The following is a 12,663-nucleotide window of genomic DNA, read 5'->3' as shown; positions in this document are numbered from 1 at the left end:
CCTCTTTCTATTCTGGTTAGGGCCAGTTTGCGCTGTTCTGTGAAGGGGGTAGTACAGAGCGTTGTACAAGATCTTCAGTTTCTTGGTAATGCCTCACATGGAATAGCCTTCATTTCTTAGAACAAGAATAGACTGACGAGTTCAGAAGAGAATGATTTGTTTCCAGCCATTTTGAGCCTGTAATCGAACACACAAATGCTAATGCTCTAGATACTCAGCTAGTCTAAAGAAGGACGGTTGTATTGCTTCTTTAATCAGGACAACAGCTTTCAGCTGTGCTAACATAATTGCAAAATGTTTTTAATGATTAATTAGCCTTTTAAAATGATACATTTGGATTAGTTAACACAACGTGCCATTGGAACACAGGAGTGATGGTTGCCTCTGTACGCCTATGTAGATGTTCCGACAAATCAGCCATTTCCAGCTACAATAGTCATTAACAACATTAATAATGTCTACACTGTATTTCTGATCAATTTTATGTTATTTTAATGGACGGAAAATGTGCTTGTCTTTCAAAAACAAGGACATTTCTAAGTGACCCCAAACTTTTGAACGGAAGTATTTGTAATGAATTTTAAGTGTTTTTACCCTGGGATAGCCTGCTAATATGACCCATAATAGGGAACAACATTTCTTGAGTGCAATTCGATCTACAGTACATCGACACCATGATAGGAAACGTTGATTTGAACCTTCTGACCAACTAATTGTATTAGGTGTGTTCACACCATTTTAAGCTTTAGCCCCACCCATCTCTTTAAGGATTCACATGTGAGGCCATGTACTAAACAACCAAAGATTGCAAGACTAAACGCTGGATTATACTACAGGTGGGTTCGTAAATTTAGTCTGGAGTGCCAGAGTGTGCTCTAGGCGTTCATAAACTATGAGCGTTGTCAGATTGTCCGTTCGTAAACTCAGAGCATTACGCTCTCTGAGCATTCGGAGAGCACACTGGCCAAGGAGTAGGGTTGATCAGAGCGTCCTAAAAACAGCAGTCAAGCACCCAAGCTAACTGGCTAACATTGACTAGCTACTTCCAGACACAAATGAGAGAACAGTTCACTGACTATTTCACTCGACCTAGCAGAGCTGGTTAGGCTATTTTTATGTTATGCAGAGAGTTGGTGACTGCAACTGTGCTCCAATTACCCTTTTTTTTTGCCAATGTTTGCTGACACTGGCTAGAGTGCTCTGAAATCGGAGAAGATAGCCAGAGCAAATTTACCAGCTACGTCTATCGACAGTTGTCACAGTGACATCATAAACATTCTATTGAATAGTTACTTGCATAGTGAAGTATTTTGTTTAGATGTAGCTAGATAGCAAAAACATTACCATAATCCCAACTCATAATTTTACCATACTACATGAATGTGCAGGTAGCTAACCAACCAGGTATGATGTTAGCTAGCTAACATTAGGTTATAACTAGCAAATGGCTCTGAGATACGAATTGTATTACCACACAGATCAAACATGTAACGTTAGCTAGCCAGCCAGTACACGTTAACTTGAAATGAAAATGACTTTATGACAAAATTAGAAACGTGTAATATCTGAAAATGTAGTTAGACTCTCTTACCCGTTTACATGGATGGACACTTCTCCCTCTCTGTCATGGATGCCATGGTTGCCCTTAGTTTGAAGATGTAATCCGGAGACAGGTGTGTTATACAACAGCCTTCTGTGTGTTCTCTTTTTGACTCCATCAGCATACTTGCAATCAAATGTCAGAATTTTCTTAATTTCCTTAGCTATCATACTCTTAATCCACTGGTTTCAAAACTTGGTCCTCCAGAAAGTTGAGAGCAACACGTATACAGTTCTGCTATGTGATATCTTTCAAAATAGCCACGTTGGAAAGGATTACCTACACATACTGACCAGCTCATATTATAGACAGAAGTGTGCTACAAGGCAGACCAATCCGAACTCATCGTTCAGCATGTCCAGCCCACTCATTATCTCAGCCAATCATGTCTAGCGGTAAGGTTGCTGTATTTGTCCGTGGCTAAACCAACTAGGCTCATAATTTAACACTTTTATTAATATTTACAGATTTGGACATGAATGTTCCAGAAGGTTTTTCTTCCAAAATGTTTACAAAAACTTTACGTTCAAATGGCGCTCCTGTGAAGTAGGGATGCGTGACATACGCCTAGTTTCCTGAAATGAGTCACATATAATGAAAGTATTTACAGATTTTAATCATGGTGTGCACACAGAAATGTAAAATTCAACTAAAAACTCCTAGGAGCCAACGTTTGGATTCAAATTTGCCATGACTATATTCAGTTCATTTGGAAAGTATTCAGACACCTTGACTTTTTCAACATTTTGTTAAATTACAGCCTTATTATAAAATAGATTTTCCTCATCAATCTACACACAATAACCCCTAATGACAAAGTGAAAACAGGTTTTTAGACATTTTTACAAACCTATAAAACAAAAAAAAACAGATTGTTTATTTACATAAGTATTCAGATCCTTTGCTATGAGGCTCGATATTGAGCTCAGGTGCATCCTGTTTCCATTGATCATCCTTGAGATGTTTCTACAACTTGATTGGAGTCCACCTCCAATCAAGTTGATTTGATATGATTTGGAAAGGCACATACCTGTCGATATAAGGTCCCACAGTGCATGTCAGAGCAAAGACCAAGCCAGGAGGTCAAAGGAATTGTCCGTAGAGCGCAGAGACAGGATTTTGTCGAGACACAGACCTGGGGAAGGGTACCAAAAAATGTCTAAAGCATTGAAGGTCCCCAAAAACACAGTGGCCTCCATCATTCTTAAATGGTAGAAGTTTGGAACCACCAAGAGACTTCCTACAGCTGGCTGCCGTGCCAAACTGAGCAATCGGGGGAGAAGGGCCTTGGTCAGGGAGATGACCAAGAACCCGATGGTCACTCTGACAGAGCTCCAGAGTGTGGAGATGGGAGAACCTTCCAGAAGGACAACCATCTCTACAGCACTCCACCAATCTGGCCTTTATGGTATACTGGCCAGATGGAAGCCACTCCTCAGTAAAAGGCATATGACAGCCCACTTGTAGTTGGCCAAAGGCACCTAAAGGACCCTCAATCCATGAGAAACAAGACTCTTTGGTCTGAATAAACCAAAATGTAACTCTTTGGCATGAATGCCCAGCGTCAAATCTGGAGGAAACCTGGCACCATCGCTACGTTGAAGCATGGTGGTGGCAGCATCATAATGTGGGGATGTTTTTCAGCGGCATGGACTGGGAGACTAGGTTTAAGGGAAAAATGAACTGAGCAAAGTACTGCGAGATGCTTGATGAAAACCTGCTCCAGAGCACTCAGGACCTCAGACTGGGCCAAAGGTTCACATAACAACAGGGCAACGACCCTAAGCACACAGCCAAGACAATGCAGGAGTGGCTTGGGGACAAGTCTCTGAATGTCCTTGAGTGGCCCAGCCAGAGCCCGGACTTGAACCAAATCGAACATCTCCGGAAAGACCTGAAAATAACGGTGTAGTGACGCTCCCCATCCAACCTAACAGAGCTTGAGAGGATTTGCAAAGAAGAATGGGAGAAACTCCCCAAATACAGGTGTGCTGAGCTTGCTTGCTTACTTATTTTATTTGGCTTTTTATTTGCAAAAACTTCTAAAAACATGTTTCTGCTCTATCATTATGGGGTATTGTGTGTAGATTGACGCGGGTGGGGAAAAACTATTCAATCAATTTTAGAATGAGGCTCTATCGTAACAATATGTCTAAAAAGTCAAGGGGTCTAAGTACTTTCCGAATGCACTGAATTGTTTGCCAATTTCTATTGTGAGGAGATTGTCATGCTTTTAATACAGATATCTCTTCAAAGCAAACCCTTCACAATGCCTCTCACTCTTCCTCTCCTTGAACATGTACCCTTTTCTCTCCATCCACCAAAGAAATCACACCCCCAGTGACAGGGGAACAATGCAAATATGGACTCTCATTTCAGGCTACAATTGCTGTGTGATTGGGTCATTTTCCATGGAGGTCAGAGAGACAATTAAGGCTGGTGTAATAGGAGTGATAGGGGAGAGTCAGGGAGAGGGAGCTACAGTGAAATTGATGGTGTGCAATGAGAGAGGGACAGGAGCAGGGTGTTAAACTGATGGCCTGTGGTGGTACAGTACTGAGACTACTGAAAGCTGATTTATGCTTGATCAGGCTATGCGGTCAGAGGCTCTATGGAGGGTGTGCGCAATTGCGTAACTTCGTTCACCACGCTCTACTGGGCGAATCTCACATAGTATGAATACCCTGACTCCTTCCGAGTCCATATCGCCGGTGGCTAATTTTACTGGTGGCTAATTTTGAGTAATCAAAAAGTTGTGTGTGTCTGTTTTGCTTGTACTGTTTTTCAGGGTTGAGATTTTACTTTGACTTTTGATTGGATTCTACTGAAAGATCAGAAGCCACAGATGTATAGTGCACACTTAATTACTGTTGTAACAATATTAAATTGAAATGTACTTTTTACTTCCAGATCTGTACAGACTGTTCCTGGTAAGGCCATGCTAAGCAATGTCTGTGCTGTCTGATCATATTCTATTAAGGGACCGTTATTCACAATAAATTATTCTGAAGGTCAGTGCCTCTCTGTAGCTTCGTACGAACCATCCGGATCTCGCAAGCTTACATTTCGCTACACAAATCCAAACTGGTCATGACCAGATTCAAATCTTTTGAGCCCCTCCATTCCCTTCAGGGTATGGCTAGTCCAATCAGTGTTTTCTGCTAATCTGTGGGGGTGGTTTAGTTGAAGATGACAACGAGAAGCGCCTGTATTGGAAACAGAAGTCGAAAATCACAACAACAATAGTTCCTCTTCAGGAGGTTGGCGTTGATGCTGCTATAGCATCAGTTACTGTATATCAAAACTGGAGGGCATAACTTCATTGAAAGAAAAGCATATAACTGCATTAAAAGATCATCTCAGAGGAAAGATGTTTTCGCTCTTCTCCAGACTGGGTTTGGCAACAGCTTGATTTACTAGCTAGCTCTGCTGCTAGTCAAGAAAAAGAGACTGATCAATGATCCAATTTTCATTGTTGTGTCGCCGTTGGTCGCCTTCATGGAGTACTAGATGAGGGAGGGTGCGAAGCTGGGGATCACTGCTATGCAGCTCGGTGTAAATAATGAGGCGGACATCCTCCATGGACGTTGCCAGGTTGTATCGAGAACCTCATGGGGATGAGGTTCATGTCACATACAAATGGTAAATATAACTACATCATTTTATATCAAACGAGTCCATTCTATGTTAAACATTCATTGGATTCCTAGCTAGCAGCTCGTTAGCTAGCTAGTGCATAAGTAACAGACTTTCTCAAAGACAATAAACTAGTGTAGCTAGCTAACTTTAGACATGCTCTAACCTCACGTTACAATGTTACCGATAGTAATGGACAGTATGATGACTTATTTTTGCAAGTTCATATGTTATTATGTATGTTATTATTCTACTTTCTGATCTAGACTCTAATGTTGGATCTTATTTTCTTTCAACCAGGGAAGAGGGTGCAAAAGGGGATTAGCCTTCAAAGAGAGCTTTACAAAGCTGGGAGAACTTCGATCCATTGCCAAAGAGGGTGAGTAAACATTGTCACCAAATGAAACCAGTATCAGTTCATGCCCTGGGCTCATATTCCTAAAGTGTCTTAGAGTTGGAGTGTTGATCAAGGATCAGGTCCCACCTGTTTGTAACTCCTAAATATGGACCCTGGTAATTTTCACTTCCTTCTCAACCCGATCCTGTCGCCCTCAAATTCAAGAGGAAGCTTAACCAACTGATTTCCCATAATTTAACAGACAATATCTCTATGTCATCCTGAGTTGATGAGCCCCTAGGTCTGTTTGAGGGACATGAAAGAACACAGTCCCTGTGCATTTTTGATATCAGTAGTGTTAGCTAAGATGATGGATAAAACGATTTCAACTAAGCTTTGTGTTATGTATTGAGGTTGTGCAGCAGAGCATCATGAGAATTGAATGTGCTGAGATAATCACTTTCTAGATACATTTTTGAACTAATTCTTGTCTCCCGTCTAAATTCATTATTGAATTGTTATAAAGACGTGGTTATGAAACCCACGAGACATAACCAAAGATTGGCGAAGAGGAAGTCTGAACCTGCGGGAGCTATTCTGTCAGGAAGAAGTCATTTTTTACATGTTTAAAACTATTTTCCGTGGAATAGTCGAAGATAATGTTAGCACAGTGTATTGCTAGTAGAGGCAATAGTTGAGCTAGCTAAGAGAGAGAATTAGCATCGTCATGGACGGCAGAAATGGATTTAGAGACGGACGTCGTGCGGGAAAACAATGTGATTAAAAAGGGAGAAATATACAGAAGTAAAGGAAAGAACATTTATTCAACTGTGAAGACTAACTTTGGAATTAAAAACTGCTAGATGAGCGATCTTGAGGTGGAAATGTCAGTGATTGAAGTGATGAAGATCACGTAACTGAGGAATATATTTCGGTGGTTAAGGACAACATTGAAGTGAGTGATAATCAGGATCCTATTTAGAAAGGAAAAATGTCTGGACTTGTTGGAAACTTTGGACAGTTTGATGAAAGAATTGAATAGTGGAGTTCATATACAGAACAGTATTAATATTGTGTCCTTGTAAATGACATCAATGGGGGCAGAACTGTTGAGTGTAATGGGTCCAAGAACATTTAATGTACTAAGTAGCCTGCAACAGCCAGACAGGCCAGGTAATAAGACATATGGGGATATTGGGAAATGCTGAAAGGACACTTTTCACCAAAACTGCTAGTTATTGCTGAAAGGTTTACATTCCACAGAAGAAATCAGTTAGAGGGGAATCAGTTACAATGTTTGCTGCTTCTTTAAAGAAATTATCAGGTCACTGAGATGAATGATGTTCTAAAATACACCATTAGAGAGAGACTAGTATGTGGGCCACAGAGTGAAGCTACACAAAAGAGACTATTGACTGAAAGTAATCTGACCTTGGCAAAGGCCATTGAAATCAGTGTGTCCATGGAACTACTGTAGCTGCTAAAGAGGTTCAGCAGTTAAGTTCATCAGGAAAAGTGCACAGAGTTGCAACTGAAAATCAGAGACAGGGAAATCAAGCCGCTGTGGCAGAGTGGTTCATCAGGCGTCTACATGCTGTTGTGAAGACATGGATTGCCGAGCATGTGGTACAAAATAGCCACGTCAAACGAGCCTGCAGAAACAAAAAGATCTCAGAGAAAATGTCGAAGACTGGAAACAAGAGACATTCCAACGAAAGAAAAAGAGACATGTTCACGCTGTTTAGCAGAAGAACACAGAGGTGAGTGACTCAGACGAGGAAGTCACACTGAATATACTGACTTTTGCTCGGGGCCGAACAGCTACTATGTCTCTCCCTTGCTAGAGGGGCAGCCGGTGCGTATGGAAATTGACACAGGCGCAGCTGAATCTCGTGCCAGACTCAGTCTACAAAAAGACAATGAAACACCAACTTCAGCCAGCACACATCTTGTTAAAGACTTTGAACAGTTGAATGTCACCATGAGAGGTATCACTGATGTCACAGGAAATGGCCACGTTTATACCGGTGAATGGCTTACACCACATCAGATCGGCACTGTATCATCCATCCACCAACGGGCTTGCACATAGGTTTGCACAGACCATGAAACATGCCTTAAAAGCATCTCAGGGTCAAGGGACACTACACTAATGTTTGAACAGCTTCCTGCTATTCTACAGGAACACACCTCACGCAACCACCAAGGCTTCACCTGCATCGCTACTCATAAAGAGAGAGCTACGCACAAGCTTCAACCTATTCAAACCTCAGAACGCAAAGGAGGCAGTGCAACGTCAACAGAAGCGTCAAGTCAAACATTGTGAACTGAGATTAAAGGACAGAGCTTTCAATCCTGGAGAAACTGTCTTAGATTGGAACTACCTCAAAGGACCAAAGTGGGTTCCTGCTACAGTCACTGCTCAGACTGGTCCTGTATCCTACACTGTCCAGACTGAAGAGGACACCATCTGGAAAAGGCACACAGATCAGTTACTGTTGAGTAAAGCAACACAGACAGAACCAGTCGTGAGTGGTCCAGAACTGTTAATGGGTGACACCCTGACCCAGCAGTCGTCACATATGAGCTCACAGTCACGTAACTCAGGGCACTGACCCAGCCGCACCACACAAGTGTGTGACACCTGTGTCAATGCCACAGTCTGCAGTCAGGTTGACCGCCATTATCCTACAAGAGATAGGAGGGCACCTAGACACTTGGTAGACAGTTCATGTAGGAGGGAAGAAGTTGTCATGTTTTGGGGTTGTACCGCTGAGCATCATAGGAGTTGTATGTGTTGAGATATCACGTTCCAAATAAATGGTTGAACTGATTCCTGTCTCCCGTCTTATTATAATTGAATTGTTATTAAGACGTAGTTATGAAACCCATGAGACATAACACTTCGCACATACACCCCTGTTAAACTTTTTTTTTTATCTGGAAACACACCAGTGTGTCTATAATATTTTCAAAAACATCCGATAAGACACAGGTATGCCTTTGGGAACTTTCCCGAACTTCAGGCTATTATAATGGCTATTATTACTTATTCATTGGTGCATGTATTTGTCTTTCAGGTACACCAGTGTTGCCACTCACAGCATCAACATGCAAGAGCAAATCTGCACATCATCAGTGAAGTATTTGGTAACATTGACGGTGTAGAGCCTACTTTCCATCAGGATAGCTTAACTGAGCCAGATGATGATTACATTGGTTAATATGATGAGGAAGCTGAGGACTTTGGGATGGAAAAACAACACAGCAGCTTCGACAGATAAATTAAAGGGTCACTTAAACAAACGTGGCACCACTGGTCAGCAGTAGGCCACTAGAACCAAACTGCTATAACACAACTGTCATTTTATGGGGGGGATGGGACATTGTTCTATATAGATTTAGTTGAGCGAGAGTTAGTTGAACGACTGTTCAGAAATGAGACTGTGTTACTATCTGTATGTTGTTACTTGTTCAAAAACTGTCATAATGTCACGCCCTGGCCATAGAGAGGCTTTTATTCTCTATTTTGGTTAGGCCAGGGTGTGACTAGGGTGGGCATTCTAGTTTCTTTATTTCTATGTTTTGGCCGGGTATGGTTCTCAATCAGGAACAGCTGTCTATGGTTGTCTCTGATTGGGAATCATACTTAGGCAGCCTTTTTCCCACCTGTGTTTTGTGGGTAGTTATTTTCTGTTTAGCTGTTTAGTTGCCTACACAGAACTGTGCGTGTTTGTTGTCTCTTTGTTATGGTGTTCAGTATAATAAATATCATGAACGCCTACCACACTGCACCTTGGTTTCCTTCAACCCATGAGAGTCGTGACACATAACTGTTGCTCAAAACTATCTGAGGTATTTCAACTGTTAACATTATGGATTTTTTTCAAATTATGATGAGTTAATCAAGAAGTATGAGTTTTAACGTTGTTACAGAATACAGTACAACAGAACAATGATGCATGAAAAGTTATACAGATAAAAACAGATACAAGTTATACTGAAATACAAAACTTAACTAATTTCAAATGCAGATCAATACGAAATGTTAACAGTGACAACATTAGTTGACTTAGCCTACTCCTACTCCTTAACTCCCCATCGCTATCTACCGCTTGGACAGGGTTCGATAGTCAGACTAAGCAGGCCACATCCACAGCTAGCCTGGAACATAAGTTGTTTCAAATCAAACTGGAAGATTTCTCCACTACTTCAATTTGAACCTCGGTTTCTGTTAACCAAGGAATGCTGTGAACTCTCTGCCTGGTTGGGTTTTGAACAGCTCTGCCTCCCTGATAACCTCCACAAGGGATAGAATGTCCTCGGTCTGATGAGCAGCATGATGGATGCCACTAGACTTAGATACCTTAAACTCAGAGTCTGTGATGTCTATCAAGTACTTGAGGGCACCAATGGATTTGCTTAATCCTGTCTCCCTCTTGCTTTGTCATGTTTGGACCCAGACCCTTAAAAACGACTTCTAGAAGTTGTTGATGTGGTCTAGGTGTAAGTCAACAGGTATATTCTTTCCCTTCCCATTTTAAAACTTGTTCCAGGTAAGACTGTGTGCCATCCAAAGGGATGAGTGGCATTGACTTGCAAGGTCAGTAGAAGGGTACTGTAGGCTATCTGGACATGACCATAGGCCTTGTAGAACAACAGAGGTACAGTGTATAACTTCAACAACCTCTCCCCATCTCCCTCTTTCACTGCATCCTGCTTGTTGGACAGGAAGAAGCCAAAGCTGAGTCTTACCTCAGTATGTTGTTGTTTGTGGTCCACCTCACTAGTCCTGGTTGCATCTGGCACTGAACCTATTACCAAGTCATATTTTTTGCATGGTTCTCCCTTGCTTTGCTGTATGTGTAGACATTTCTGCAACCTGGCATAGGGCATGGGATGCTTTCTCTGTAGAGGTTGTATCATGATCGTCTAAGGTGGAAACAGTGGACCAAGGTGCAGCGTGGGGAGCGTACATCTATATTTTAAGCTGTCGCCAACAAAACAATAAACATCCAGCGAAACCGTGAAGCCAACGTATTGCTCACAGGCAACTATACATGGACAACTACCCACCAATACATGTGGGGAAAAAAGCTACCTAAGTATGGTTCTCAAAAAAGTGTAATAATGACAATGATAAATACATTTCAAAAGTGTAAATAATGCAATAGACATGACAAAATAACTAATATTGAATTGTGTTTGATCGTCAACACAACTGAATATCAACATTTAAAGGGTATCTATTGCTTGGACAGTTTCATCTGAGCCACTGGCTTAATCCTATTCAATAACTTTTATTTTGGATTTTAGTTGGAGACGTGAATCCAATATAATATTTGATAACTTGTTTTTAATAGGCTATTTAATGTATAGCGAAAGTGATGTTGAATTGCGTTTTCAAATCAAATTGTATTTGTCACGTGCACCGAATACAACGGGTGTAGACTTTACAGTGAAATGCTTACTTACAAGCCCTTAACCAACAATAGAGTTAAGAAATATATTTACTAAATAAACTAAACTAAAAAAGAAAAGAAAGAGCAACAATAAATAACAATAATAATACAGGGGGCACCAGAACTGAGTCAATGTGCGGGTGTACAGGTTATTCGAGATAATTGAGGTAATATGTACATGTAGGTAGGGGTAAAGTGACTATGCATACATGATAAACAGCGAGTACAGCAGCTCAAAAAAAAGGGGGGTGTCAATGCAAATAGTCCGGGTAGCATTTGATTAGCTGTTCAGCAGCCTTATAGCTTGGGGTTAGAAGCTGTTAAGAAGCCTTTTGGACCAAGACTTGGCGCTCCGGTACAACTTGCCGTGCGGTAGCAGAGAGAACAGTCTATGACTAGAGTGGCTGGAATCTCTGGCAATTTTAAGGGCCTTCCCCTGACACCGCCTGGTATAGAGGTCATGGATGGCAGGAAGCTTGGCCCCAGTGATGTACTGGTCCGTATGCGCTACCCTCTGTAGTGCGTTGTGGTCGGAGGCCGAGCAGTTGCCATACCAGGCAGTGACGCAATCGGTCAGGATGCTCTCGATGGTGCAGCTGTAGACCTTTTTGAGGACCCATGCCAAGTCTTTTCAGTCTCCTGAGGGGGAATAGGTGTTGTCTTGCCCTCTTCACAACTGTCTTGGTGTGTTTGAAGCATGGTAATTTGTTGGTGATGTGGACACCAAGGAACTTCAAGCTCGCAACCGGCTCCACTACAGCCCCATCGATGAGAATGGGGGCATGCTCGGCACTCCTTTTCCTGTAGTCCATGGTCATCTCCTTTGTCTTGATCACGTTGTGGGAGAGGTTGTTGTCCTGGCACCACACGGTCAGGTCTATGACCTCTTTCCTATAGGCTGTCTCATCGTTGTCGGTGATCAAGCCTACCACCGTAGACAGCAAACTTACTGATGGTGTTGGAGTCATGCTTGGCCACGCAGTCATGGGTAAATTGAGAGTACAGGAGGGGACTAAGCATGCACCCCTGAGGGTCCCCCGTGTTGAGGATCAACGTGGCACATGTGTTGTTGCCTACCCTTACCACCTGGCAGCAGCCCATCAGGAAGTCCAGGATCCAGTTTCAGATGGAGGTGTTTAATCCCAGTGTTCCTTAGCTTAGTGGTGAGCTTTGAGTGCACTATGGTGTTGAACTCTGCTGTAGTCATTGCACAGTGTTCCTTTTGTCCAGGTGGGAAAGGGCAGTGTTGAGTGTAATAGAGATGGCGTCATTTGTGGATATGTTGGGGCGGTATGCAAATTGGAGTGGGTCTAGTGTTTCTGGGATGATGGTGTTGTGAGCCAGGACTAGCCTTTCAAAGCACTTCATGGCCACAGACATGAGTGCTACGGGTCGGTAATCATTTAGGCAGGTTATCTTGGTGCACAGGGACTATGGTGGTCTGCGGAAACATGTTGGTATTACAGTCTCGGCCAGGGCAGGTTGAAAATGTGAGTGAAGACACTTGCCAGTTGGTCAGCGCATGCTCGGAGTACACATCCTGGTTATACATCTAGCCCTGCGGCCTTGTGAATGTTGACCTGTTTATAGGTCTTACTCACATCGGCTACGGAGAGCATGATCACACA

General features: G+C 42.3%; 1 protein-coding gene and 1 long non-coding RNA gene across 6 annotated transcripts in view; both read left to right on the top strand.

The window, feature by feature from the left end:
* Positions 1–12,663, top strand: part of LOC115113350 (DNA nucleotidylexotransferase) — a 143,542-nt gene that overhangs the window by 113,957 nt on the left and 16,922 nt on the right. The gene's annotated exons all lie outside the window — the stretch shown is intronic.
* On the top strand, positions 2,411–9,357 carry LOC115113352 (uncharacterized). 2 transcript variants are annotated; one of them, XR_003861104.2, is made up of 3 exons: positions 2,425–5,242; positions 5,537–5,615; positions 8,654–9,357. It is a non-coding gene; the product is annotated as an uncharacterized LOC115113352 (long non-coding RNA). The 2 variants fall into 2 exon arrangements; XR_010461642.1 differs by having other exon boundaries at positions 2,411–5,615.

Source organism: Oncorhynchus nerka, linkage group LG28 (assembly GCF_034236695.1).
Source record: "Oncorhynchus nerka isolate Pitt River linkage group LG28, Oner_Uvic_2.0, whole genome shotgun sequence".
Classification (NCBI taxonomy): Eukaryota; Metazoa; Chordata; class Actinopteri; order Salmoniformes; family Salmonidae; genus Oncorhynchus; species Oncorhynchus nerka.
The sequence above is the reverse complement of the archived record's forward strand: the minus strand, read 5'-3'. Positions and strand labels throughout refer to the sequence as shown.